This window comes from Electrona antarctica, assembly GCF_951216825.1.
Source record: "Electrona antarctica genome assembly, chromosome: 20".
NCBI classification, from domain to species: domain Eukaryota; kingdom Metazoa; phylum Chordata; class Actinopteri; order Myctophiformes; family Myctophidae; genus Electrona; species Electrona antarctica.
Window position 1 is genome coordinate 33,054,159 of NC_136801.1, and position 27,238 is coordinate 33,081,396.

Here is a 27,238-nt window from a genome sequence, read left to right on the forward strand (position 1 = left end):
ACTGTTGACCACAACAATGGAAAATGCGGAAATGGCTTCCTATTTCCAATAGCAGAAGAAGAAGACTCGAATGAATGTATTGTAAACATTGTAACATTATGTCACCATAACGTGGTTATTATTAGTTGCTTTGGAATGTACCTGCCATGAAAATTAAGGTCATAATAACGCAGATCGCATCGATATGTAATATAGCGCGATAATGTACTTGTTTTAGCTTACAGGATTGATATCAATATATTAGCTAAATGTAGCTAACGGCTATCATTGTGGGGTTGCCAGTTTCTGCGAGAGAAATAAGCAACCCGGTATATGAAAACAAGCCCAAAATAAGCGAAAATAGCGGATCTACATGCATACAAACAACACAAATCTTGTGTCTGGCATAAATTATTTTCAGATGGGGGTCTGCAGACAAATAATAATAATAACAGGCTAATGAAACAGAGGAATTAAGAGAAGAGCCAAGAGGGCACAATTTGTGCTGGGAGGGTTTGAGAGCAAACTGTCCTGTTGTCTGTTGGTTACTGTTTTTTTATTTTTTTATTTATTGCATTCATATAGCTCTTTTATTTGTACTCATCTGGAACATTTACATAGGCCTAATTTATCTGCCACTGTTATTTTCCCTTTTTCATACTACAAAAGGCCAAATAAATACAGTAGCCTATTTTAAAAAGGAGAGATAACAGGCAAACGATCAAGATAACAACATTCTCTAATTGTGTAGACTTATTGTAAATTAAGTAATGCAGATGTTTAACAATTATGTATATCTTGAGAGTGTAAAATGAAACAAAATGGACCTTTTTAAGGTTTCTTTTTACACTTGATAGTTAAAGATCTAATAAGGGTCCACTTGGTTACCAACTCTCCATAATCAACTACACTTTAAAAACAAGCCCAAATAATCAACTACACTTTATTTTTGTCAAATACATTTTTATTAACAGGTTATAAATTATTATAAAATTGGTACAGTAGGCCTATGCATTATTTTTCTTTAGAAACAAGGCCAACTAATTATAATAAGCAGACATGGCAACACTGCTGGTTGACTAATGGAGAAATGAAGGGAAAACAGCGCCCCCTAAAGTCACAGATCACTGAACTAAAGCTTAGAAGTCCATTTTCTCTGCTTGGTCTTTTTTCCACTACTCCTGCAAGACATTTTTCTATAAGCCATATCTCCAAACCTGGTGGGTCAAACTGAACAACCAATATGTCAATTTGAAGCTATGATTCCCTGCTTTCACATGACATGAAAAAACGGAAATTAAAAAAAATCCAATGGCAGCCCCTCGGTCAAATCTGGTCACATATGTTTACGGGTTATCATTTATGCCAATGATCATGTTTCGAGTTATGTAAAGGTTAAAAAGTGAAGTTGATTACAGTACAGAGAAGTTAGGGTGTAAGAGAGAACACAGAAGGGAGTTCTATAAGCACACCGATGATAATACTGTAATGGAATGAGAACACTGGTAACGAGTTATGTGATTTGAATGCCTAGAAGTTTGTAAGCCATTTTTGAATTCTACTGTAATTGTTGATTTCTTTGTGTCATATTTGTTATGTTCCAGTCAGTGCCAAAGGGAGGACGAGGGTCAATTGTGTTTCCATATTCGTTTTTATGAGGCATGGTTGCCTCAAAGGGAGGTCTGATGTATCTGGAAATCACAATTCACATTAATATAGATAAAGAACCATGTTTTAAACTAAAGTGGATCTTTGTCTCTCAGGGCCTGAGAGAGTGACATGACGTGTTTAGACAGGATGTATGGGCAGCTGCAGGAGGGACCCTAAAGATCTGGCTTGCTGATAGTAAACGGCCAGGCCTGCAGGACACCTACTGTTCTGTGCTTGCTTCCTGGTGACCAACACCTTATTTAGACATGTTTGACCATTTGGTACAGGGGGGTTGGGACCACCTTTGCATTTCCTTTGTGTATAAGGTCTACTGAAAATGTTTGTAACAGTTAGTTCAGTGGCTCACACGCCGTGAGGCGGGTGGGCCAGGCCCATGGCTGTGAATGATGTCTTGTACTCTCTGCAAATAAATGGAACTCCGGAGCAACTTTCATCTGCCTGTCTCTGCTGTTGACTTCATTCTCCGTCCTGAGTGTTTTTTAGTCTAAGTATTTAACGTCTGTTTATGCTCTATGGGGAGAGGAAAAGCACTCTCTCCTTTGTAGAACAGATTCTTCATGTGTGTGTTAGGTTGCGCACAGGTGGTGAAAAACAGCCATGCTGTTTTCGTGCTCAGACCCACCCAGCCACCCAGCCACCCAGCCACACACATAGCTCCGTAAGGGAGTGGTTGCACCCATAGACATATATAAAGGCTAGATGGCTCAAGGCGGAATCTCTGACGTTCCACTCTCCAGGATCTAAAGGACATTGGAATGAGCTGGCAGGAAGCAAAAGCGCAGGCCCAGAAGAGAGTGAGATGGAGAGCTCTGGTGGACGCCCTGTGCCCCTCGACGGGGTGAAGAGGATTAAGTCAAGTCACTATATCGTTACACCCCTATTAAGTAGAGTACTTGAGTAAATGTACTGTACTTACAGCCACTTTGCACTGCTTGTGGCCCAGTGTCTAATCATGTTGAATACCCCCTTGTTTTACATGCTGGGCTGAGCTGAAAGCGCAACACGGCACAATAATGCACCATGATGCCCATTATATACTATAGAACGTTGGTCCCGCTCCATTGTGGGCCTTAATTTCACATCAGCCCTATTAGTATTTCAAATACTACTGATTAGTCAGGAGATTCTACTTTCATCCTTCAGCTTAATAGTTTCTGCTCTTTGGGCGGAAGAAATCATTGTGAGCCATGTGCACATGCAGCATTTGCTGAGTCAGGATGAAAGGAGGAGGGGTGATTTGGGGGGGGGGGGGGGGGGGGGGGGTCCATTACCAATCATTTTTCTAAAAGTATACTTGTTGGAGTGGAATAGATATTACAAAGGAATAATACATGAGAGAGAGAGAGAGAGAGAGAGAGAGAGAGAGAGAGAGAGGGGGGGGGGGGGGGGGTAGTTTAAGGACATTACAAAAGAGGTGGAAAAGGATTATGCTCAAAAATAGAGCGATCCAAGGTAAATCGTTTCTGCCAACTGCATTCATTAAAAGAGGGTAAAACGGAACGATCCGTCTTAATGCTTCTAAATAATGGAATACACATTCAAGTGTAAAGCCTTGAGTTATAATACTTGGTTGCAGCATTGCCATGTTTGCGTTATTATATTAAGCAACTCTGGGCTTGTTGTTCTGCATGTAACGTTGCTTGTAAATTACTGGTCGATGCAGGTTCATCTTGATTTGGGGTTGTCTGGCTTGTTTCCTCAAGTTGTTTAAGCCACGTGGTTCATTTTCCAGTATACGTGTATGTGAAGCAGGTTGTGTATTTGCCCATCTAAAAACAAATGTGTGCCAGGGCAGGGATCACCATACGAGATTTGTGTTGTTAACTGCCAGGTATTAACCCGTTTAGGACTGAGGATCTGAGGATCTTCTAAATCATGACAGTTTTATTCTGGAAAAACTGTGTTTCTATATCAGTGGTTTCATGTCAAGGACCCATATGGCATTGGCCGCCGACCCCCATCTGAAAATATGTTGTTCCAGGGACCCACCAGAAGCAAAGATTTGAGTTAAACACGTTCGCTCTGAAAAAATATGTGACAGTTTCTGTCCGAGGCTACAGTAAGTCATTGAATTGTTTTTTTTATGTCATGTGAAAGCAGGGAATCATAATATATATAGCTTCAAATTTACGTATTGGTTGTTGTCACTTAGCTACATGTTTAAGCATTTATTTCATATTTACATCTGCTCTGACATCTATTTCAGACATGCTCTAGTTAGTATGTGAAAAAAAAACTCCTTTCCTGAACAGTTAGTCTTGCCGCCATGACTGTCTCTGTATCAAAAAGAGTCACATATATTCGACGATTTGCACCACATTTTCAAGATTTTTCAAAAATAGCAGATCTACAAGCTCGTTCCGCGCTAGGAGCTTGTAGATCTATTTCTCAATAGCTAAAGTATGACATCATCACTGAACCCTACTTTATTTATCTAATCTCTCTTTTGGGTCTCGCCCCGAAAAAGTTTGAGAACACAGTGTTGTTTTCGTCGAATAAAACGAAGACAAAAAAATCAAAACAAATCTTATGATATTTAGTCGAATAAAACTAGACTTAACATTAAGACATTCCAGGTGACTAAAATGTGACTAAAACTAAATGATAACTATTCAAGAGACTATGACGAAAATCAAAATCTGCTGCCAAAAACAACACTGGAACCACTAGCTGCTCTTGAGCCTCAGCTGTCGCCACTCGCTCGTCGTGACATTCAGTGCAAATATACTGAGGGACGTTGAAATATTGAGCAAAGCCGATTGTCCTCCGAGCTTTGCAAACAAAACTAAACCAAAAAGCACTGTGAAGGTCATGTTCACACTTTTTAAAAGGCTGTAGAGAACCTTTTATTTGTATTTATTTTTTTATTTTTTTTCTCTCATGAAGGAGCACCTTCACGCTTTATTGAGGCAGATCTGGCACAATGCCAGACGAGGCATGAAAACATAGTTATTGCTTTATGGACGATTCCTGTTAAAGGAATCGCACCTAATTTAGTTTTCAAATAAATCATGGTTATTTGCATGGCTTAGGCCTAGCATACTGAGTGTATGCCAATTTTGATTGGCCGTTTTCCTTATTTTTATTTGGTCCCCAATTTCACAGAAAAATCTGGGTCAGGAAGTGATTGCCATCACTCACCCAACACCGCTGAAGTGACCTTGAGCAAGGCACTGAACCCCCAACTGCTCCAGTGGAGCTGCTTAGTGGCCAACAGTATAAGACTGTGGTTGTACTGGTCAGCTCCCAGGTTTTAATGTGTGTGTCTGTCTGTGTCTATGTGCAGGGCGTTGCTGAAAATGAGCACTTGTGCTCAGCTACTACCCTGGGTAAATAAAGGATTAAAAAAACAAAAAAAACTGCCCATTCGCCCATGTTTGTACTGCCTTAGTCAGACAGACAGACAACTATTCCACAATCTCTGAACGCTATAGAGTCTGGAACTACACCTCCTGAAATCCGAGTAATGAAGCTGCAAAAATATATTTGAAACATTTAATTTTTTTACATTTCCATTTCTGCTAAGCAACAAGCTATAATGCTAATATGGTTTCTATTTATATCAGGATACATTTGCACAACTCACTGTAAAGACAAAATGGAAGTGGTGGGGAGGAGCTCGCTCCACTTCCGCTTTATATTTTACTCATGAAAGAGCTTCTGTTGCTCCAGACTGTATGACAGAAGCATTTGAACATTGCGAGAGCCTGAGGCAACAGTCTGGGTGAGACTAACATTGCCTGTACACCTACTGTTGGTCTGGGGAGGCAGACCAGGGTTTCTCAAAGTGGGTGCCTTGACGCAAGTCTGGGGGTGCAGAATTCTACCAGTGGTGGAAAAAGTACTCCAATATTAAGTAAAAAAATCACACCCGTGTGAACTGAGTGGTGCAAGGTCTTATATAGCCTGATCAGCTGTGGTCTGACGTAATGTCAGTGACCATGGTAACCATGCTCACCTGGTACACAAACATAGATACAGACAAAGCTGGTTGTTGGAGTGGTTTGCACCACTCAAAAAATCCTTCTATGCATGAGGAGTCCAAGCCGCTTCTTTTCACCTGACAGGGGGATGTTTCCCTGGCTGGACGTAGCGCGTGGAAGTAACACGTTATTCCAACTAGTTCCTTTCCCCTCCATGAGGCACCCCGGCTGACCAGGGAGAGGCAGTAGTGCATTATTTTTTTGTGCATGGTTTTTTGTGAGGGTACCTACTACCTACCCTAGGGAACACGGGGAGAACATGCAAACTCCACTCTCTTGATACGAAAACTTTGAAAAGGGTTAAAAACCACTAGACGCTTGACAAACCTGCATGCACCACAGTGGATTCGAACCCCCAGACTGGTGTGGTGACCCCAGACTTTATACCACTGCTCATGGGCAGTGGTGGAAAGAGTACTCACATTTTTTTACTTGAGTAAAAGTACAAAAGTATTGGTATCAAAATGTACTTAAAGTACTAAACGTAAAAGTGCTCATATTGCAGAATGTCCCATTTCACAAGTTCAAAATGTGTAAATATCTTTTGAAAATAGCCGATCCACAAGTTCACAATGCGTCACATTGTGAGTGACGCATTGTGAACTTGTAGATCTGCTATTTTCAAATGGTTGAAGTATGTTTTCTAATCAAAACCTAAATCTTCAAATAATTGTAGTGAAGTAAAAGCACAAAAAATTCCTCTGGAAATGTAGTGGAGTATAGAAGCACTGGAAATTGGAAATACTAAATGTACTTGGTTATACTTTGCACCACTGGTACAGTAGATACTGATTCTTTGCAATGTCTTCATTTTACCATTACATTGCTCCATTTCTCATTACCATTCATTTTCAGAATGTTTTCAGGTCAATCAAGTTTAATTCAATTAATTGTAGTTCACCTCAACAGACGTGCATGCATATTGGCAGATGGCAGTGGGTTTATACAAAGAACCGGAATGTAAAGGAAAACATCTGCTGTCTTGTATTTGTTGTGAAGACATACAGTATACAGTTGGAGGCCATCGATATTGTCCTTTTCTTTTGCTGAGGTTAACCTAAGGACAGTTAACCCATTTTGGGCGGGAACCCCTTTTGGTGTTTTAAACATTGTTATAATTTAGCTATTTAAAAATAGCAGATCTACAAGCTCTACGAGCTTGTAGGTCTGCTATTTTTGAAAAATCGTGAAAATTTAGAAGGATTTTTTCAGGATTTAGAAGGATTTTTAAAAGTTTTGAGGTCAGGCCTAAATGGGTCAAATGATAAGGGACAATATCGGTGGCACCCAACTGTAGCTGCCACTTTCCCTCACCGTTTTGTCACTCAATTTGAGAATGGAAAAAAGATTTTTCCCCACAGTGCCCACACACATGGCGGACCACAGGGAAAGAGAGTCAATAATGATAGAGTAAATATCACATTACTGAAAGGGGCGGCGGCCACAGTGACAAATGGCAATTAAACATGTCTAAAAGGTGTCATCTGAATCAATATAAAACAGAGACTTTGCTGTATAATGAGCTCGGTTGATTATCAAAGTCGTACGATTTGTCACACGCAGTGAAATATGTTCTCCGCATTTGACCCATCTCTCCCGGCCAAGGAGCGGGGAGCCACAGCCGTCCCGTGCAGCCCGTGCTGTGCTCGGGAATCCTTTTGATTCGTTGATTTTGCCCCCCAATCCAACCCATTGATGCCGAGTCCAAGCAGGGAGGCATTGTGCCCCATTTTACAGTCTTTGGTATCATGATCCGGCCGGGGATTAAACCCTGACCTCCCAGTTCGGGAGCAGTACTTAGTTTAGACAGTTTTTGGTTTAGACTAGTCATTAGTCCTACAACTACAACCTATCTCAAACCCTCACCCTAAACCTAACCTCCCACGGGGCAGCACACCTAAACCTAACCTTAACCCATGTCTAACCAATGACTAGTCTAAACTAAGTATGCACCCCCCCAGTTCGGGAGTTCATTTGGCTCATTTGGTCCCGGACCATTATTTAACCCACTCCTGCTATATACATTCATTCGTAAAGCATTCGCCATTTCTCTTTTCCGTGTTCCGCACTTCAAACTCTCATCACTTTGATTTCTCCCGAGGTCAAATCAACTAAGTTCACTCATACTCTCCTTGGGTCTCCTGTCTGTCTGGTTGTATCGGCTCCCCTCGATCTCCCTTTGTCATTCAGCGGAGACACTATGCACTTCATGCTGCCGAGTGGCAGGAGTTGATTGAGCCCATGGCCCACGGTCAAGGATGTCTGTGGGGCCTTGTAAGTCTTTGTTTTTATTCTCTCCCAGAGATTCCCCTTGGGTCATCTTCCGTGGATCGGGGATTGTGCCTACGGGCCAGTGTTGCCATGTCTGCTGATTATAAGCGGTGGTGTTGATTTGGTTGGCAAAAATGAAATAAAAACTATAAGCTAAATGTACTGACAACTGCTTAAACAAAAAAACTAAAATGTTAGGGAGGGTGGAAAAGAGATCCAGTATAACAAGTCATTTTATGTTTGGTTGTGTGCAGGGGTCGAGCTGGAGATTGGCTATTTTCGGCACACAGCTGTATAAAGAGTATATATCAGGCAATTCAACGCCATCACAGCCGGCCACAACACATTTTGCTTCGACTGTAGATTTAGTGGACTAAAATTAAAATCGTACATTTTTACTAAAATATGACTAAAACTAAATGGAATTTTATTCAAAAGACTAGTAAAACTACAACAAAAGTTGCTCTCAAAATCAACACCGATAAGGGACTTTGATTCTTGTTTTGCTGTAGCGTAAGCCAGCGGTTCCCAAAGTGGGGGTCCGCGGACCCCTAGGGGTACGCGCCGCATAGCCAGGGGGTACCCGAAATAATTTAAAAAAAAAGTTGCGCAATAAACATATTTTTTGGGTTCATTGTGTTTCTCCCATGTTTGCTTTGGGCCAATAGCTGACGATGATTACTAAAACTACAACATCAGTCAACCTGTCGTGACCCCAAACAGTAACAGCAGGACGCATGCTGCAGAAACAACAAAAAGACTCAGGACACTTGAAAGGTTTCTGCGGCCGCTTCAGATGAGGGGGTACCTGGAAAAATGTCTACCCCAAAAGTGGTACCTGGTCCAAAAAAGTTTGGGAACCCCTGGCGTAAGCCATCGCGATCTTCGGCAGACCGGTCTGACCCCAACAAGCGCTGGGTGGCAGCCAGCTTTACAAGCTGCTAAAAAAAAGTGGGAAGAGCCAATCAGTGTCTGTCAATCACAGGGCCCTGAATGTATAGCCTAGTTACTTTACACCACTGGTTTAAAAGTGCTCATGTGACCTGTAATTGCTTCTTCTGGGCTTTTTTCCCCCTTCTTTTCATAGACCTGGTTGCTCGTTTCCTTGAATCTGGCAACGCTGCAAGGACGGGGAACGGGGGATGGGGGTGCTGCCATTATGTGACAGGCCGAGCTCCAATGGAGTCCATGGGCAGCCGACAGGATGAAGAGGAGAAAAGAGACACAGTGACAGGGAGGTTGACGTGTCCGTCCGGCGTCCGTCACAGCTTTCATGCCGTTGAATCCCCGGGTGGGCGACACGCGCTGACCCTCTCTTTTAATCGGCTGCAAAGAGCTTGACCCGTCGGAGCAGGTCTCCTGGGGTGGCAGAAAGACGCTGTCGGACTCGCAGTCCCGAACTGCTGGAGCTCAAATGGAACACAACACTACTCTGGCTGGCATGGCTGTTTTAAAGTGGGGACCTCATGGTCACTGTAAAAAAATAAAAAAATAAATCACACCTACATCTGACTGGGAGATTATGTGACTGGAATAATCTCCCGCTTCCACTCAGATCAATTACCTCTCTAGGCCGCTTCAGGACTTCACTGTATTCACATCTTCAAACAACCTGTTCATGCTTCTAATACTGCTTGCTCACATGTTTACCTCTGCTTTGAGACAGTTTATAATACCGTTTTCCCCATTATTCCCATATATAAACGAGTCGGGGGTCAGGGATGGGGTGGGGGGTGGGAGAAAGGGAGCAAGCAAACTGTGTGTTGTGTTGTGTTGTGTTGTGTTGTGTGTGTACCTGCACTGCTGTAATGTTGTATGTATAGGACCCCCTCTAAAACGAGATGCGACATCTCAAGGGGCCATCCTCTCAATAAACTTCAAACTAAACTTCAACCCCGTGTGAAGTGAGGAAGCGCTCTTATCACTCATCATCATACATCATCTCATTCTGGCCAATCACAATTTGCGTGATCACTTTTCCGTCTTCACTTTTCTGCCCTCACTTTCTTTTGAGGGGTGCCAGCACCTCCTATACACAGGTTTAATGTTTGTCTTTAGTTCAAAGTTTGTTTAGTAAACGCATTGACAATAAAGGGAACATTTAAGTCATAATGTGTCGTTTATGTCATATTGTCTCTTTATTGTTAATGGCGTTTAATGTTTGTGTTGGCACCGTTTGTTTTGCATCACCATTACATCACCTAATCAACATGAGTTAGACTTTAATATATTAGCGCCCCTCACTTCACACGGGTGTGATTTTTATCTTCAATATGCACTTTGCTCAGCCAATCAATCATCACTATGGAGTGATCAGCCAATCACAAGAACATGTTTGTGTTTACACAAACCCGGAAAGTAATAATAATAATAATAATAAATATAGCTGCAAGCAGCGATAAGGCGGGACCAAGAAAGAAGACAATACGCAATAAGAACAATATGCACAAATAAGAATCATGGGCTGAGTTGTCGGTACCCAGATTTGAACCCATGACCTTGGTAGAGCAAGAGCTCTACCAACTGAGCTATGCAGACACAGTCAGTTGACTCATTCTAAACAGTGACATCATCCAGTGTTTTAACAATTATGTGTGTCCTGGTTTTGGGGATGTCTATCCATTACTACAGTGTGTTTTACTGTAAATGTTTTCACGTACAAACTTCTCTTCAACTGGGATTTCAGTTAATGGTCCATAGATTGTGTGTAGGACGTTTCACGCAAATTGCTCAAAAATCCAGGCAGAAAATGCCTGTATACTGTAGATTGCTGGTACTCAGAAAGAACAAATAGCTATACATTGGTCTAATTCACGGAAGTGCAGCACTTGATCCACCCAGTCCACATGCAGGCCCATATGCTAAATGAAGGTATAGTTAAGCAAACCCATACAGAGAGAGAATGTGAATGCATGTGCAAATGTGAATAAATGCATGCATGCATTTTCAGAGGACATCACTAAGCATTTAGCAATTCAAAATAATCTGCCTGTATACTGTAGATTGCTGGTACTCAGACAGAACAAATAGCTATGCATTAGTCTAATTCACATGGCACATTCCTGGTACTTCATAAAACATTTTATCCTAACATAGCACTCTTATGTAAGTAGTATGTATGCATACGATAACATTACTGCATTACTAAATACAATTGTTGGAGTTAAAAATAAAACAGTGAACACTAAACATGTCCACCTTAATGGATGATTCAATGAAGTGTGTTAAACGGTTTCAGAGGTGAAGGGTGTAGAAGCTAAACATAACTCCACACTGTAGGCGGGTCTGAACACAATCAAAGCTGTCACCTTCATGTGTGACATAACACTTTAACCCATTAAGACCTGGGCCTTGGTTCAGCACAGTGCTTTTCAACCAGTGGTCCTCGAGCCGGAGGTTCCAGGTGGTCCCCATCTAAATGACGGAGAGTTGGTAACCAAATGGACCCTTATAGATCTTTAACTCTTGAGTGTGTAAAATGAAACCAAAAGCAGAAACCAATGAAAATTAAACCAATCTCCTAATGGTACCAACATCAATACAGCATGGAATATTGTGGACAGAATCTTATCTAACAATGAACAAAATATTTCCCAAAAGTCTTGGGAGTCTGAGAGGCTAAATCTCATCAAATGGTGCATGCTGGAGGTCTGTGGCTCAAATGCTGAATAAATAGTGGACCTTGATATGAAAAGGTTGAAAACCACCGGTTTAGCGAAATACAAGGTTCACTCCCACTCCTATGCCACTTTTCCTGCTCAGCTCCTCCCTTTGAAAACAAAACACCTGTGTTTACAGAGGCTACGGTTTTCTATATTTTATACATAGGCCTAGCTATAAAATCTATAATGACACAGAATGCATTCCCGGTTTTAAGGCGTTAAAACGCCACTGCTTTTGCCTCTCCACGCCCTCCCATCTTCTTCTTCTTCTTCCAGAGAATAAATAAGATAAGGGAAGTGAGAAATGAAAGCATTCATCACTCAAAGTGGAAGAGGGTAATTTAGCCTCTCGCCCCCTCCTGACAGCTTTACAACGCTGCGTCGTATTCTATTTTAATTGGCAATCATGAATTAGCTGAACGAGAGGCCCCGCTCGCCGCCAATGTCTCTCTCATTGCCGCCTTTTAATTGGGTTGACTTGATGGGTTCCTGCGATAAGGACCAGACAATACATCCTCGTGATTGGCAACTCATTTGTTGCCAGGTTATTAGGCTATACAGCCAACTCAAACATGGGACACAGACCCCTCCCCCTCTCCCCCCCCTTCTACACACCATAGCAGTGGGCGTGGTTTTCTGGACCCACTGAAAAATCTGCCATTCAGATTTTCCCATAGAGATTTACAAAAATATTTATATGAATTGTTTTAAGCCTATATAATCCAGCCATGCAGAATGATGATCCATGGTGAATCATGACCATAATAAAACCTTTGATGCTGTGACAAAAAAAAGAAAATGTTTGAATTAATTAATTATATATGATATACTACATTTAATAAATACCCTTTGTTTAGCGTTTCTTTTTTTTCTTTTTTTTCTTCACAGAATCAAAGAATCATCTCTCTCTCAGGGGTCCTTGGACTGAAAGACCCTCCCTCCCTTACAGTGGCGTTTCGTTTAGACAGGCTTATTGATCGAGGAGCAATTGAAAGGCTCATTATGCTGTCATGCATGTACTTTACGCCTTGGTGTAATCATAGAATTAATTTAGAAAATGCTGCTGTGCATCGTTCAATAGTTATACAACTGTTGCCAGTTGATTATTGAATTCAGTAGCCTAAGTGTTTTCATTGCCCCCCGTTTCAAAAGTGTACTATTGACACAAAAAATACACAATTAATTCAACAATGTGTCACTCTTGCCGACCAGGAGCATACATTGTAAAACATTCTCTGAAACGACAGATTAATGCAGAACTTGCAAAATACAAATAGGCCTACAGGAATTAATTATCGTTTTCTGTATCTCACAATCCAACATCTGCACATGTCCGGACTCCGAACGTGTACTAGCCTTTGTATAGGCCTAAATTATGTATTATTTCTGTACATATTGTACATTGTGAATTTTCTCTATGCACAACTTTGCGCCCTGTCACTCAAAGTGTATCACTTTGGAGATATTTGTAGTACTTTGAGGTGCATCATGGATATATTATTGTCTGTTCTGTAACGTCATGTACGATGTAGCATTTATAAGTGTAATTTAATTTCTGCCTCTTGGCCAGTTCCCAATCTGTCTCAATGTTACTGGTTAAATAAAGGTTAAAAATAACCCTCAACTGACAAGACTTACAATACAGAATCAGCATTTTCACAGCACGGCAAATCACAGCTATACACAACAATGTGGGAGATGCCATGACAAATGGCAAAAAAAAGAGAAAAAGATTTGCATAATAATATAATGCATTGATGGATTAACACAGATATATATCCACCTACAGCCACTGCAAGTGGATTTCCTTGCTGTTTCTTAATATAAGGCATAAATCCCTGCGGCACCACAGAATAGACTCACCCTTCACTTCGACACAAGCGGTCAAAATGTTCAAAGCTTTTCTCCGTTTTTTAAATAGGGGGGGGGGGGGGGGGGGGGGCAGAAAGGAATTAAACATTAATGGGCTAATGAATAAATATTTTGTGTCCCCAGGACTCAGCACTTTCTCCAGTCCCGCAGCTGGCTTAATTAACTCTTCCTCAAGCCTTTTGTAAATTATCATGGTGCCGTTTCCTTTCTTTCTTTTTTGTGTTTTTGTCTTGAGACTGAAGATTAAGTTAAGCACGTTTTCTTTTCTTTTTTTGCGCAGTGATATACGACAGCGTGAGACGCATAATTACGCCATCGTTGTTTTAACTTATTTTTTGTTTTATCCCTTTACAGACATACGGCATGGCACACCGTTGTGCTTGGGGCAAAAGTGAACTTTGGATGCCTTTGTACTCACCAGCCTTTTATGATATGTGATAATTTGCCCTTATTGTTCAGTAATGAAGACATTTCTTCATTTTTAAATGGAAAAAAGTACAAAAGGCAACAGAACTCCCCGTATCACGCTTAACTCTTCCGCGAGCGCTTTTCAGTGGTTTGATTTTCTTATTAAGGTCACGGCGTGTCCAGGATGTAAACAAAGGCTGTCAAGTAAAACTTTGACTTTTAATTGTAACAGACTTATTTTTACATAGTACCGGTATGTACCCTATACTACCATGTATAAATACTCTAGGTACATCTTCCCCTCTGATAACGTAAACAAAAGAAAATATCTTCTGTATTTTTCCAACCAGCAAATCTAGATGGAATTAGCCTTGCTGACACTTCCTGGGCTTTATTCTTAAGTACTATTTTTAGTCTATTCTGTATTGAAGAAAGAATAGTCTTTGAAAGAAAATAACAAGCTTTCCTGAAAGGTTGCCATGGTAGAGCCGTTATGGTCTCTGATGGATGTTGTACAGAAATAACGCTACTGCTACTTCTGAACATGCAACAGTGTTGATTTTGAAGGAAGGTTTTCAGTCATAGTCTTTTGACTAACATTTCATTTAGTTTTAGCCTTTTTTGGCAGTTTAGTTGTAATATCATAAGATTTTAGTCGACTAAATCTACAGTTGATTTTGTCGCCAAATATGTATTTTGGCAGGCCGTGATGCATCGTAATGCCTGATCGTAATGCCTGATTATACACTTGGTTGCATGCTGGAAAAAGCTGATCTAAAAGCTCACAATGTGACACGTGAGTCCTGTGGGCCAAGGAATCGAACCCCGGCCTGACACTCTAAACCAAATGGCGCGCATGAGCTGGTGCATGTTGTCTATCAAGAGTGCATGTGTTTGGTCCGACGAGTCATTGGTCCGATCCACGACAACCCACCTCAAACCCTAACCTAACCATAACCGCAAGCACGGGAGCAGGCTCTAGTCCGAGGTGCGGACGCATGTCGAACCAATGCTCCGTCGTACCAAAGTATGCCTCCCGTCTATCAAACTATATAGAAACTGCAAAGACTGGCATTGCCCAAAGTGATAATTACAGTAAATGTAAAATGGACAGGAATTGTGTCCAATGAGCTTTATTCTGTTTGTAAACGCCAGTTCTGAGCCAGAATGCATACATTTGCCTGTGGATAGTCAGTCCCCTCAGTTCTCACGTTCACATACGTAAGTCAACATGGAGCAGCTCCAGACTTTACACGTTGACGCAATATCCCTTTCAGACTGTTGTTTCTATAGTATACCATATCTTAGTTTCTGACTTTTTTCTGGGGTAGTTGCTCCTGTTTAGCATGCAGGACTTTCCGAAGTAGTAGTTGGTAGGCTATAATAATAACACATTTTGAAATGATTAAATTGGCCACCGCTCTCCTGGAATCCCAATCTCGGAGAGGAACGGTGTATTCATGCAAAACCAGAGAGTTTTCTATAACAAGGAGAATATGAGGACGGACTGCTCTCAGACAGTGCTCTGTTCTGTGGCCAACCTCTTTGACTGCAACAAGAGAACTTTCTGTGACAAGGAAGAAAAAGGCAGCTCCAGCAGGCTTAGCAGACCACAGCCTCTCCCTATAGAACCCTCTCTCTCTAAGTGTTACAAAGCAACTGGCTTTTTCTTCCTTCCCACATTCCTAGGTTTGGAAGATGGAAATAATGAGGACGGAGACGCAGAAGAGAGAGAGAGAGAGAGAGAGAGAGAGGGAGAGAGAGAGGGAGAGAGAGAGAGAGAGAGAGAGAGAGAGAGAGAGAGTCTGGCATGAAGAACAAAGTCTAAAATGGACTTAATCAATTATGGCACCGTTTTATGACATGTGGAGGAAAGAGGAGCAAATTGATTGATTGGATACTTTAAAAGGACATTATGTTGTCCACTAGCTGGACTCGTTGTGGTGAAATGGAATTGAGCAGAGTTGTTTATTCTATCAATTCTTCTCGGGCAGGAACATCTTAAGTCCATATTTTAACTTTTTTTTTATTTTAATAATGCCCTACTTATCGGTGTTGCAGAGCCTTTTGATCTTGCAGATCTGCTACGTATGATATTTTGTAACTTGAATCCTGAAAAGTAAGTTTTGGACATATGAGGGTTTCACCCGACAGAGACAATTATAAGTAGAAAAAGTGCCCTTCTGGGCAGGAGGATAGGAGTGTGTGTGTGATGTTTGGCAAAATGTTTAGGGTGTGTGTGTGTGTGTGTGTGTGTGTGTGTGTGTGTGAGACGCGGCTTGGGCTGTTGTAGCGCCACCATGAGGCTGATTTGAAAACTGTCAAGTGGTATTTCTTCCAAAGCCTAGTGGGAATATGCACGCACAGTTTCACCGCAATCGGACGCTGCGTTGAGTAGTTGTGGCGATTTGTACAAAACGGATACAAAGCAGGCTACTCCTGAAAAGTTTAGAAGCCAATCGTAGCCCGTCTTGATCACATGCCTATGAAGAGCATGTGTACCATTTTGCGTGACATTTGGATACAATCTGAAGGAGTAATATTAGAAAATGTGTTTTACATTCCAGGCAAAGGTTTTTCCTTGGCCTCTAGGGAGTTGGCATACAAAGTTATCCACAGATCCGTGCAGTAAAAACACTTTTCGGTCAGTTATAGCGCCACCATGAGGCTGAGTTGAAAATGTTCATTTGGCATTTCTTCCTCGGCCTAGTGGGAATGTGCGTGCACAATTTCACGGAAATAACACGATGTGTTCATGATTTGCAGCATTTTGTTTTAAACTGAGCACTCCTGCGAACTTTGGAAGCCAATCTTAGCCAATCAGGATGGAGTCTGAGAAATCTGAAAGACCCGTTTCGTTGAATGGCTCTAGAGAGACTGTGTACCAATTTGCGTGATGTTTGGAGAAAATCTGTAGGTGTACTGTCCAAAAACTTGTTTTGCACAAAGCGGCCTCCTGGTGGCGCTATAACAGGCGGTTCATCGTTGGCATCCAGGGAGTGTGAGTGCAAAATTTGGCATCGACCGGGTTAACGGTGCCGGAGATTAGCTGTTCACACACGGACGGACGGACGGAGTGCAAAACATACTCTCTCCCCATGCCTTCGGCCTGGTGAAGACAATAAATATAAAGGTGAGTTTTGTTTTGTATATATTTTTTTAAACAGCGTATTGTCTGAATATATCAGGGCCAACCGCTTCATATTTTTCTTTTCTCTTCCCGTCATAAAATATCTGCAGGGCCAGAGATGCAGACATTGTGATACCACACAATTCATTTCTCACAGCATTGATAAACACATCAATGCTATATTTATATGCTGGATGATGACAAAAAGAGAAAAAGAAGAAATAAACCATCTCTCCTCCTGCATATTTGTTTCGTTGATTTGTTAATCTTCCGACATTGGCCACGTTTACAGTGAAGTGTACCATATTCCAAGAACACAGCCATGCTTGTGCCAAGATAACACCTCACCTCAGAGCCTATAGCCTTGGCAATCATTTGCTCCTTGCATCTGTCAGGGGGCCATTGTGCTTTCTCCTTTATGACTAACAGTAGGTGGATCATGGATGGAGGCTTTCCATTCAGCCCCACAGATAAAACCCCGCAGACAAGGAGCATGCCTAAACTAACTAGGGATGTCTCGATCAGGTTATTTTTGTTCCCACTCCAATTCCGATCATTTGATTTTGAGTGTCTGCCGATACCGATTTTTCCCTATCTGATATTTATATATTTAACACTTTCACGATCGGGACAATCATAACTGATAGCATGCTACTTCCAATAGATTTTTTTTTTATCGTGTCAAATAAGATCTGTGTTCCAAAAATAAACAAATGATCCCAGGCGGTTTCACTCATATTATGGATATGAAGAATCAACTGACTGCGAGAAAACCCTAATGTTATTTTCGCTAGAAACAGAAAACTATCAAATATGATTGACTGACTTTCGTGAACAATAGTGTGTTTATTTTTGGACCACACTATTACAGTATATGAGACGATTTTAAGATGACCCAATGTTCTCCATAGAGAAATTACTTCTGCAACTCAATGAGCGAGTAACGTCAGGACTTGGACCATAGTCTAACTATAAATGCACAAAGTCTCTGTGTGTGTAATCCACGTAACTCGAGAGTCCCTGGGGACACAGTGCCCAGTGTTGAGTCCGTCGGACTGTCCAGAACTACCCCAAATAGGCCTCCCCCCGGGATCAGGTCCGGGCCCGTGCCCATTGTCCATATATGGACCTGGCCTGTTCTGATATCATTCTGACATCTGCATAGACTCCATATGTGGGCATGCCTGACAAAGAGAACCGTTCGCCCCACCCACTTCAAATTAGACACGCGTTTCACACCAACCACACCACCATCATACATCATCACATTCCCGCCAATCACAAATGGCGTCCTCACCTTTCTGTCATTCTGGCAAATCACAATTGGCGTCTTCACTTTTCTGCCCTCACTTTTTGAGGGGCGCTAGCCCCTCCTATATACAGCTTTTTTATCCTGAACTCTTGTCACATTTGCCATTGACAATGAAAGGAGAATTTACGTCATGCGTGTCTGAACAAATCGACATTTTGTGGAAACACAAACATTAAATGCCATTGACAATGAAAGGAAAATGTCATATGTAGACGAGCAAATCGGCTATTTTGACCAGAATAAGATGATGTATGATGATGTATGATGATAAGGGCACGCCTAACTTTTTGAGGGGTCCTAGCCCCTCCTATATCAAGCTTTTGGTGTTTGTCTACAAACTTTGTCCTACACAAACATTAAATTCCAGGAAACAGTAGCTACACTGGCCTAATGTGTATAAACACTCAAAGATAGTCATAGGAAACAGTAGCAAAACAATGTTTGTGTTTACACACAAACACTCAAAACTATAGTCATATAGGCGGTGGCAGCAAAACAATGTTTGCGTTTACACAAACCCTTAAAGCTGGACATAAGAGGGGCTAACGCCCCTCAAAAATAAGAACATTATAACGGTATGTGTTTTGGGGGCGCGCATTCTTGTATTCTTCTCAACAGGAAACGTATACCTTTAATATCGCATGTGGACCCCTCACACCCCAGACCCTTCCATCTACTTATCATTTTATTGGTGTATTTTACTATTTTTAACGGTGCATTAGAATTAATATTATTAATGGATTGAGATGATTTGACTGGACTAACAGTTTTATTCCATGAAGTTGCCCCATCATTTTCTTTTTTTTTTGTCCTTTGTGTTCTCTCTGTTGATACTGTTATATTATGTTATGGTTGCACTAAACGGAATTTCGTTGTATGTCTCATACAGTGACAATAAAGATCTTATCTTATGTGTTTTGAAACCCTATACGCTATAATACACCCAGGAGAGTTACTTGTGACAACCACCTCCCCAACCCAACAACTGCAAACAACTGTGAGCGAGAGTCCCTCTCTAATTGTTTACTTATACTCCTTATTCAGCAGCAATGTCTACAACCTCTGAAAAGAGAAAGCCGTACGTAGCAGCAGAAGCAGCATCATATGAGCTACTTGGCAGAACATAATGAGAGGCAGACTGCAGACTGTACAGTCACTCCAACAGACTTTTTTTTTTTTACAATTCAATTGCTGCTGCTGTCAGCCATAATAGGCTCATAACACAGGTGGTATTCAACATGGCGTTCGGGGCCCCTAGGGAAGTCCCCACGCTTACTACACACATTTCTGCGCGATTGGAAGGATAGCGTGCCAACTCTGAGGAGAAGGAGTAAGTAAGCCTGGCCGAGCTAGCATGAGGCCCATATAGAGCAGGAGCCTATCTCCTGTTTCTGTAGCGTGAGGCTGCTTCATGTACAAGTATACACGCCCTAGACATGATGTACAAGTACACCCCCTGGACATGATGTACAAGCAGGGGCGGAGCTACCGGGGGGAGAGGGGGGGGGGTCACACCCCGGCCCGGACCTCCTGGGGGCCCGGGCTGTCAGATGATCGATGGACGATTTTTTACACAGTCACTCACGACAGATAAAACCAGCGGGCCCCCGCGAATCCCGCATCCTCCCGCAATTAACCAGATACAGAGCTTATAGCTATAGCCTATAATAGCCTACACTTTAGCAAAATATCATGTCTGATGAGAATGTACTGCGCTGCGGGACTAGCCTGGATCCAGCCCAAAGACCCCGCCCACTCTCTGAGTGGACTGCGAAGCTTCAAGAAAGCTACAGTCTGATAATCAGGCTACTGCGGGACAGCCTGGACTTTACAAGCACCGTGGAGTCTGTCTCACTCTCTCTCCAACAGACATCCTCAGCCACGCTCCAAAAGTTGCAGCACCTGTCACTCATTAGTAGGCTAATCACTCTGTGAGGACTTAGGAGTGCATATGTGTGGAGTTACTTTTCTCCACAACGGACTTTTTCGCTTCTAAACCAAACCTTGTGTTGCTTTTCCCTGTGCGTCACTCAGCAATAAGGTGAAACAGAACACAAAGATGAGTAGCCTATTTATTTTTTAACACGCAGCACCTCCCTCTCTCTCTCTCTCTCTCTCTAGCATGTGTGCGCAATGTCTGTGACTGTGACACAGACGCGGTCAATAATATATAGCATAAATAAATAATAGGCCAAAAATCCTCTCTCGTGCATGCACGCCTGCTCAATCACAGCAACTGTTTGCGAACTTTGCGTAAATGTATAATTTTTTTCCCCCCGATCCGGGGGGGGGGGGGGGGGGGGGTGGGGTGGGGGCTGCTGTTGGGAGTCAGGTTCCGCGAGGCCCGGTCGTGCTGTCTCCCCCCCCGGCCCGGCCCAACGTAGTTCCGCCAGTGTGTACACCCACTGGACATGCCACTATATATCGCAGGGACTTGCCCCCAATCCAACCCTTGATGCTAAGTGCCAAGCAGGGAAGCATTGGGTCCTATTTTTTCCAGAGTCTTTGGTATGACGCGGCCCGGGGATCGAACCCCGACCTCCCCAGTCTCAGGGCAGGGGACACTCAAACCACATGGTAATTCTGAGGAGAGATCTAGTGAGCTCGGCAGGGGCGTTACTAGCGCTACGCAGACAACGCGACTGCGTGGGGGCCCAGAGGCAAGGGGGGCACACGGCCGCCCACCCGTGCCGTCTGAAAAATAAAATTATAAATACATACAGAGATGCAAGGACGGTTGAGTTGAACACAGTTTGGCGAAGCCTGGTGGTGTGGCTGCTGTAAGCACACACACATCATAGGCACACACGTGCCTCGCCTCCCAGTGTCTGTGGCGAGTGTGCAGTGGGCTTTCCCAGTTAAGTCTCGAGTCCCGACAGCCAGGTACGTTCACAAATCACAACTACAACTGTCCAGTGCCCCGCCGTTTATAAGTTTGGGCTAGCTGCTGCTCTGTTCACAATCGCAACAGGTACCGTCACAACTACTGCACAGTACGTGCCAAAAACAAAAAACAGTCCGTTTGGGCTCTCTTCACCAGCGAGCGCGCGGGGCACTCGGTGATCAGCCTGCGTCAGGGCCGGGGGACGGGGGCCGGGGGAAGGGGCAGACCAAGTGCATTGACGTATTGACGGTTTAAGTGGTTTAATGATTAATGTCTGAAAGTACACATTAACATGAATCCAACACACACTGATGGCAGTGCTGTCAAACGAGTCTGTGAAGCAGTCAATTAAATCTATTAAAAATGTTTAATCTGCAACACAATTTTATACAATATAGTGGTGGGGGGGTTCTTGCTCAACTCTCTTTGGCCTGAAAAACATTGAAGACCACTGTCATAGCATATTATTTATTCTTCGGCTTGCCCCCTCTCACATCCCCGTCAGATCTGCTTGTGACCGATAAAACGTAATGTTACTTCCATCAGAGAATCATTAAATCTCAGCCCCTGCCGTGGCAGCCGGACCGTCATGACAGAAAGTCAATGCCATTGGTGGGGGGTGGATGGGGGGGACGGGTGGAGGGGATATATTCAGGGGAGGAGGGGGGCGGGGGGTGGATGTGTGTGAGCAGTGGTGGAAAATACTTGAATGTTTTACTTTTACTAAAGTAAAAGTATCAATACTGTAATAGGGAAATACTCCGTTACAAGTAAAAGCCCGGAATTCAAAATGTATTTGAGTAAAAGTACAAAAGTATTGGCATCAAAATGTACCTAAAGTACCAAAAGTAAAAGTACTCATTTTACTTTTGCTAAAATGAGTAGAATGTTCAGTGGCGTGCACAGACATTTAGAGGGGCAGGTGCTCAAGTGAAAAAAGGATACCTTCATAAATAATATATTAGAAGCTTTTTTTATCAAGAATTGATCAATGTCACCATGGTTCACATACAGTACATTGTACAAAAAAGAGGGCATATTGCTGTCCAGAGGGAAAGGGCAGGTGGTGCTCTAGCACCCCCTAGTATCTATCTGTGCACGCCACTGAGAATGTTCTTAGAATGCTCTTAGCTTACGAATGATTCTCGATGACATTTTTTTTATGTATTTGATGTATTACCATGTGTTCTTTACTGTAAATCACTCTGGATTAAGAGTGTCAGCTAAATGCCTAAATTGCAAGTAAAAGTATTGAAAATTGTAAATACAACAGTAGAGTATACTGTACAAATACCTCAAAATACAAAAAGTACAAAAGTAACAAGGTACATTTACTTAAAAATGTATACTTTAGAATGCACGTGTGAATGGAGGCATGGCCTGCATGGTGGAAGCGGAGGGCCTGCTGGGCAGGGATCAATGGCTCATCTAACACGGCTGTGTCCAGACCAGCTGAACCATGGCCGGAGCAGACACAGACACTCCACACTCCCCCACAGGACGCTCGCTGTCCCCCTGTCCAGCTGCTCCGAAATGAGACGCACTCTACCGGACGCCGGGGTGCACGCCCTCCGGGAACAGCGGGAGATGTTTGTAGATGTATTGCGTTAGTGATAGAAATGTGTGGAGGGACCATTGCTTCCCCTTTGCTCTGTATACTGCTCCATATACTCAGAGGAATGATGTGGTAATTTCGGGGTGAGGAAATGAACCGCGTCGATTTCGTACATGTTCATATTGTGATTTGGGTTGACCATCTATATGGCCTCTCTATATGGCCTCTAGAGCAGTACTACTCAACCCGTGGGCCGCATGCTTAATATACCCTTGGACTTTTGGAATATTGCCGAGTGGCCCCTGAGCCATCTTAAGTTGAGTAGCCCTGCTCTAGAATCTCCATCTAAACCAAAGGGGCTGAGTCGCAGGCACGGACAACATAATGTCAACATATAACATGCAATACAAAAAGGCCGGACATTAGATTCGTTTCCTGGGCCCAAATGACATATACAGTAAATATATTTGATCTTTCATTGACACGTTTTCTTTTCCTTTCTGTGTTCTCATTGCTCTATCCTTCTCTACAGTATGTCCCTACTCTTTTTTCCCCCTTTTTTCTGAAAACTAGAGATGCTTTGATAATGGGCCATCGTTCGGTGATCGGCCGATATACACTCCAAATGACTCGATCAGTGATCCGCAATTTACCCTATCTGTGATCGGCGATCAGGAGAAATCGTCTTATACTATTTATGTGGTATAAAAGTCAATCAGATATAGTGTAATATGATTTTCCATTTTTGTGACAGGCCTAAACAGTTTTGACGTGGGTTTTGACGTAATAATTTTACGCACAAGATCGGTATCAGGCAGCCGATCATGAGAAAAACAATTGGTGATTGGTCCCACAAAACCTGATCGGAGCATCCCTACTGAAAAAACAAACAAACGTCACCCTCTTCTTTAAACCTGTAAACATGTGACAACTCAGGATGCCCAGAACTATATGAGCCACAGCTTGTCTTTACACAGTACAGACCAGGCTTCATGAATTCATCCCAGAAGCTCATCGTCAGCGTTTTATGAGCCATATCACAACAAGTCTGAGAGACAAACTTCTGTGGAGTTTGCCAAAGAGAAGGAAACGCTGTTGACAGATGGTGCGCGTCTCAAAAGCCTGAGTTTAAAGAGCCGTGTAGAAACACAAACTGTTCCTGAGGCCACTTCGAACAGTTTTAAAATTTGCAATACAATTTACGCATTTACAGCGGACACTCTTAATCCAGAGCGATTTACAGTAAGCAATAGCAAAAACTATCAAATACAGAAAAATAGTCATCATGAATCATGTGGACTATCTATATAATGAAACTCTGCATATACACTATAGAGTGCTATGTCTACACAACATGCTGCTACGGGATAAGATGTGCTATGGTCACACATATGGAGTCTGAAGAGGTGGGTTTTCAGACTGCGGCGGAAGATTGGGAGTGAGTCTGCCGTTCTGATTGCAATGGGAAGTGCATTCCATAGTTTTGGAGCCAGAAGGGAGAAGAGTTTGGAGATATTGTATTGTTTGTTCCAAGAGATACAGTATGGGGGTGCCATACCTTTGGTTGCTTTGAAGACTAGCATCAGAGTTTTGTACTCTGTGCGGGCGGCGACCGGAGAGGGAGCGGAGAATGGGGGAGACGGGAGAATTTTGGCTGGTTGAAGACCAAGCGAGCTGCGGCATTTTGGATCAATTGGAGAGGCTTAAGTGTGCATTGTGGTAGCCTATAGGCCAGTAAGGAGGGAGTTGACTGGTTAAGTAATCAATTGGCAGGTGTGGGGTTGCCATGGCAATCAATTGGCTGAGGCAGAGGCTGGAAATTGCACAGGTGAGAGGAGTTGGCCTCATTAGGCCCACAGGCAGAGCCTGACCAGAGCCTTTTGTGGTGTTTCTGGTCAACGGTGCATGCCACCGACTCGAGGCCGGGCACTGCACTCCCTGCGGGGGTGTGGAACGCATGTGTCGAATTTTGAAGTCGGTGGGGCAAACGGTTCTCCAGTTACGTGCATTACAACCGCACACGCACGCACGCACGCACGCAGACAGAGACGTGGCACATTTGTAGTTGGATATATATATTTGGCCACGGACCCCCATCTGAAAATGCTTCGTGCCAGGGAGGCCCAGAAGAGAACATTTGTGGGGGTACATGCGGGAAAGAGAGGGTGTCGCTGTTCCGGCGGTGCATTGGTCCGACCTGCACCGCATTACTAACCCTATCCCTAATCGCATGAAACGCGTGAAGCCACGTAGTCGGAGTAATGGATCTCGTTGTTATGGGCAGAGACTGAGAGATGCTCAAACCTGTAGGTGGACAAATACATATCCTTGACATGAAATAGTTTGAGAACCACTGGATTAAATGAAATGATTATGAAACAAGCCCAATAAGCAACTACACTTTAGAAACAAGCCCAAAAACAGCAACCCAGTTGCAACTACCGATATTTGGGGCGGCAGTGGCTTAGGAGGTAGAGCGGCCGATTCGACCTCTAGACTTGGTGTCGAAGTTCAGTTTCAGTTCAGTTCAGTTTATTTCAGTTCAGAAGTGTCCTTGAGCAACACTGAACCCCTAACTGGTTGGAGCTTTGCATGGTTTCTCCGTGTGTGTGTGTGCGTGTGTGCGTGCGTGCGTGCGTGCGTGCGTGCGTGCGTGCGTGCGTAATGCATTGAGCCATTGTAAATCGCCTTGGCTAAAAGGTGCCATATGAAATGCACCATTTAACAATATTTAAGCAACTTTACAGACAAACAAGCCTAAAGTCGCTTATAGTAAGCATGACTACGGCTACGCTGGCAGACACCGGCATCACTTTCTGTTTGCAGGCTTTTATAAGTCATCATGGTACACATTAGATCACTTTTCCCCCCGATCTATCCATTGAATTATTGGAAAGAAAGGACAAATAGGGTGCGTGCGCGAGGGGAGGGGAGGGGGCTGCTCTATCTGCAGCGCAGCACAAATCTTCCGTCTTAAAATGCAATTTGAAAAGGAGGCGGCCCTCGAGAGACGAGGGATTCCCCTTTGCCAACAGATGTTTGTGAAATGAAAGGGCGTTGCAACAAAAAAAGAACAAAAAGTGGAGTGTGCGTGAGGGAGGGAGGGAGAAGAAAAACTGTAGAAAGTGTAATCATGTGATGGAAGGAAAAGTGTCTGAATTGCAGCTCTCTCTCTCTCTCTCTCTCTCTCTCTCTCTCTCTCTCTGCGCACAGTGGGGCATCAGGCTGGCAGGACAATGGACATGGCTGCTGTCTCACATTGTAAATGTATTAGAGTGCAATCCCTCCCTTCGGCAGGAGAACTGCTGCATCAGGATCAAGAGGTATTAAACAATGTCGCCTGGCCTCTATCTCTCCGCCACACTCTCCACATCGGGGCCTGATGGGATTGACACAAAGTGTGCTCTCGATGTATACAGTATGTGCACGTCAGACCACATGGCCCTGCCCCCGCTCATTCAAGTCGCTGCTGCTCGCGCTCACTTGAAGATATTATGGGGTTGGCGAAAGAAAGGGCCTTTCTGTGTGGAGTTTGCATGTTCCCCCCGGGTCCCCTATAGGGTAGGTATACCCTCACAAAAAACATGCAATAATCCTGCTGGTCTCTATACTGCCTCCCCCTGGCCAGGAACCCCCCCCCAATGAATGAGCAGTGGCCTGCACTTCAATGCTTCGTGCATTGAAGAAAGCGTGAGCTCAGTTCGGGGCTCTCCCCAGGTTGGCAGAGGGACAGTAGTGGCGCCCAGGATTATACAGCTTAGGCAATTGGCACCCGGTGAAAAATAGGTTACGGAAATCATGGAATAAAAATAAAAATAATAATGAAAATAAAAATATGATATATATATATATAAAATATATAAACAACGTAACCTAAAATATTATGCTCAAATTCCAGTGACACATAATACACAGTGTATTCAGCTCACAGTGTTATTGAAATGCCGTTATCATAGGTATCTATACCCTGTTCTATTATTGTCCTGTAGCAATGACGCTTGACACACACACACACACACACACACACACACACAAAAAAGGTACAGGGTTATTTATTGAACCGCGGCTGCTCAGTGATCCTATAGGGTGTTTTAATGCCAACACCAAACAGCTATAACCTTGACCTTCAGTTATGATGAAACATCAGCCCACTACAACCCAATGAATCTGGGATAGAGATTGCTTTGAGATGGAGGGAGATAGAATTCTCCTCTCTCTCTCTCTCTCTCTCTCCCCTCAACACCACAATACAAAAACAGACCACTTGTTAAAGACCTCCACTTTGTTGGGCCAAGCCTGTCACATCCAATCAGGCTCAATCTGAGCGTGGGGGCGACCCTGGGACGACAGCAGGCAGACTGAGAGATGGGCCCGGTGTGTGCCGAACCCCGTGTGACACTGTAATGCACCTCCATCTCACTCTCTCCGCTTTCTTTGTGGCGATTATTGTTCCCGTATACCAGTGGTTCTCAACCAGTGATCCGGGGACCACCAGTGGTCCTGGAAGGGGG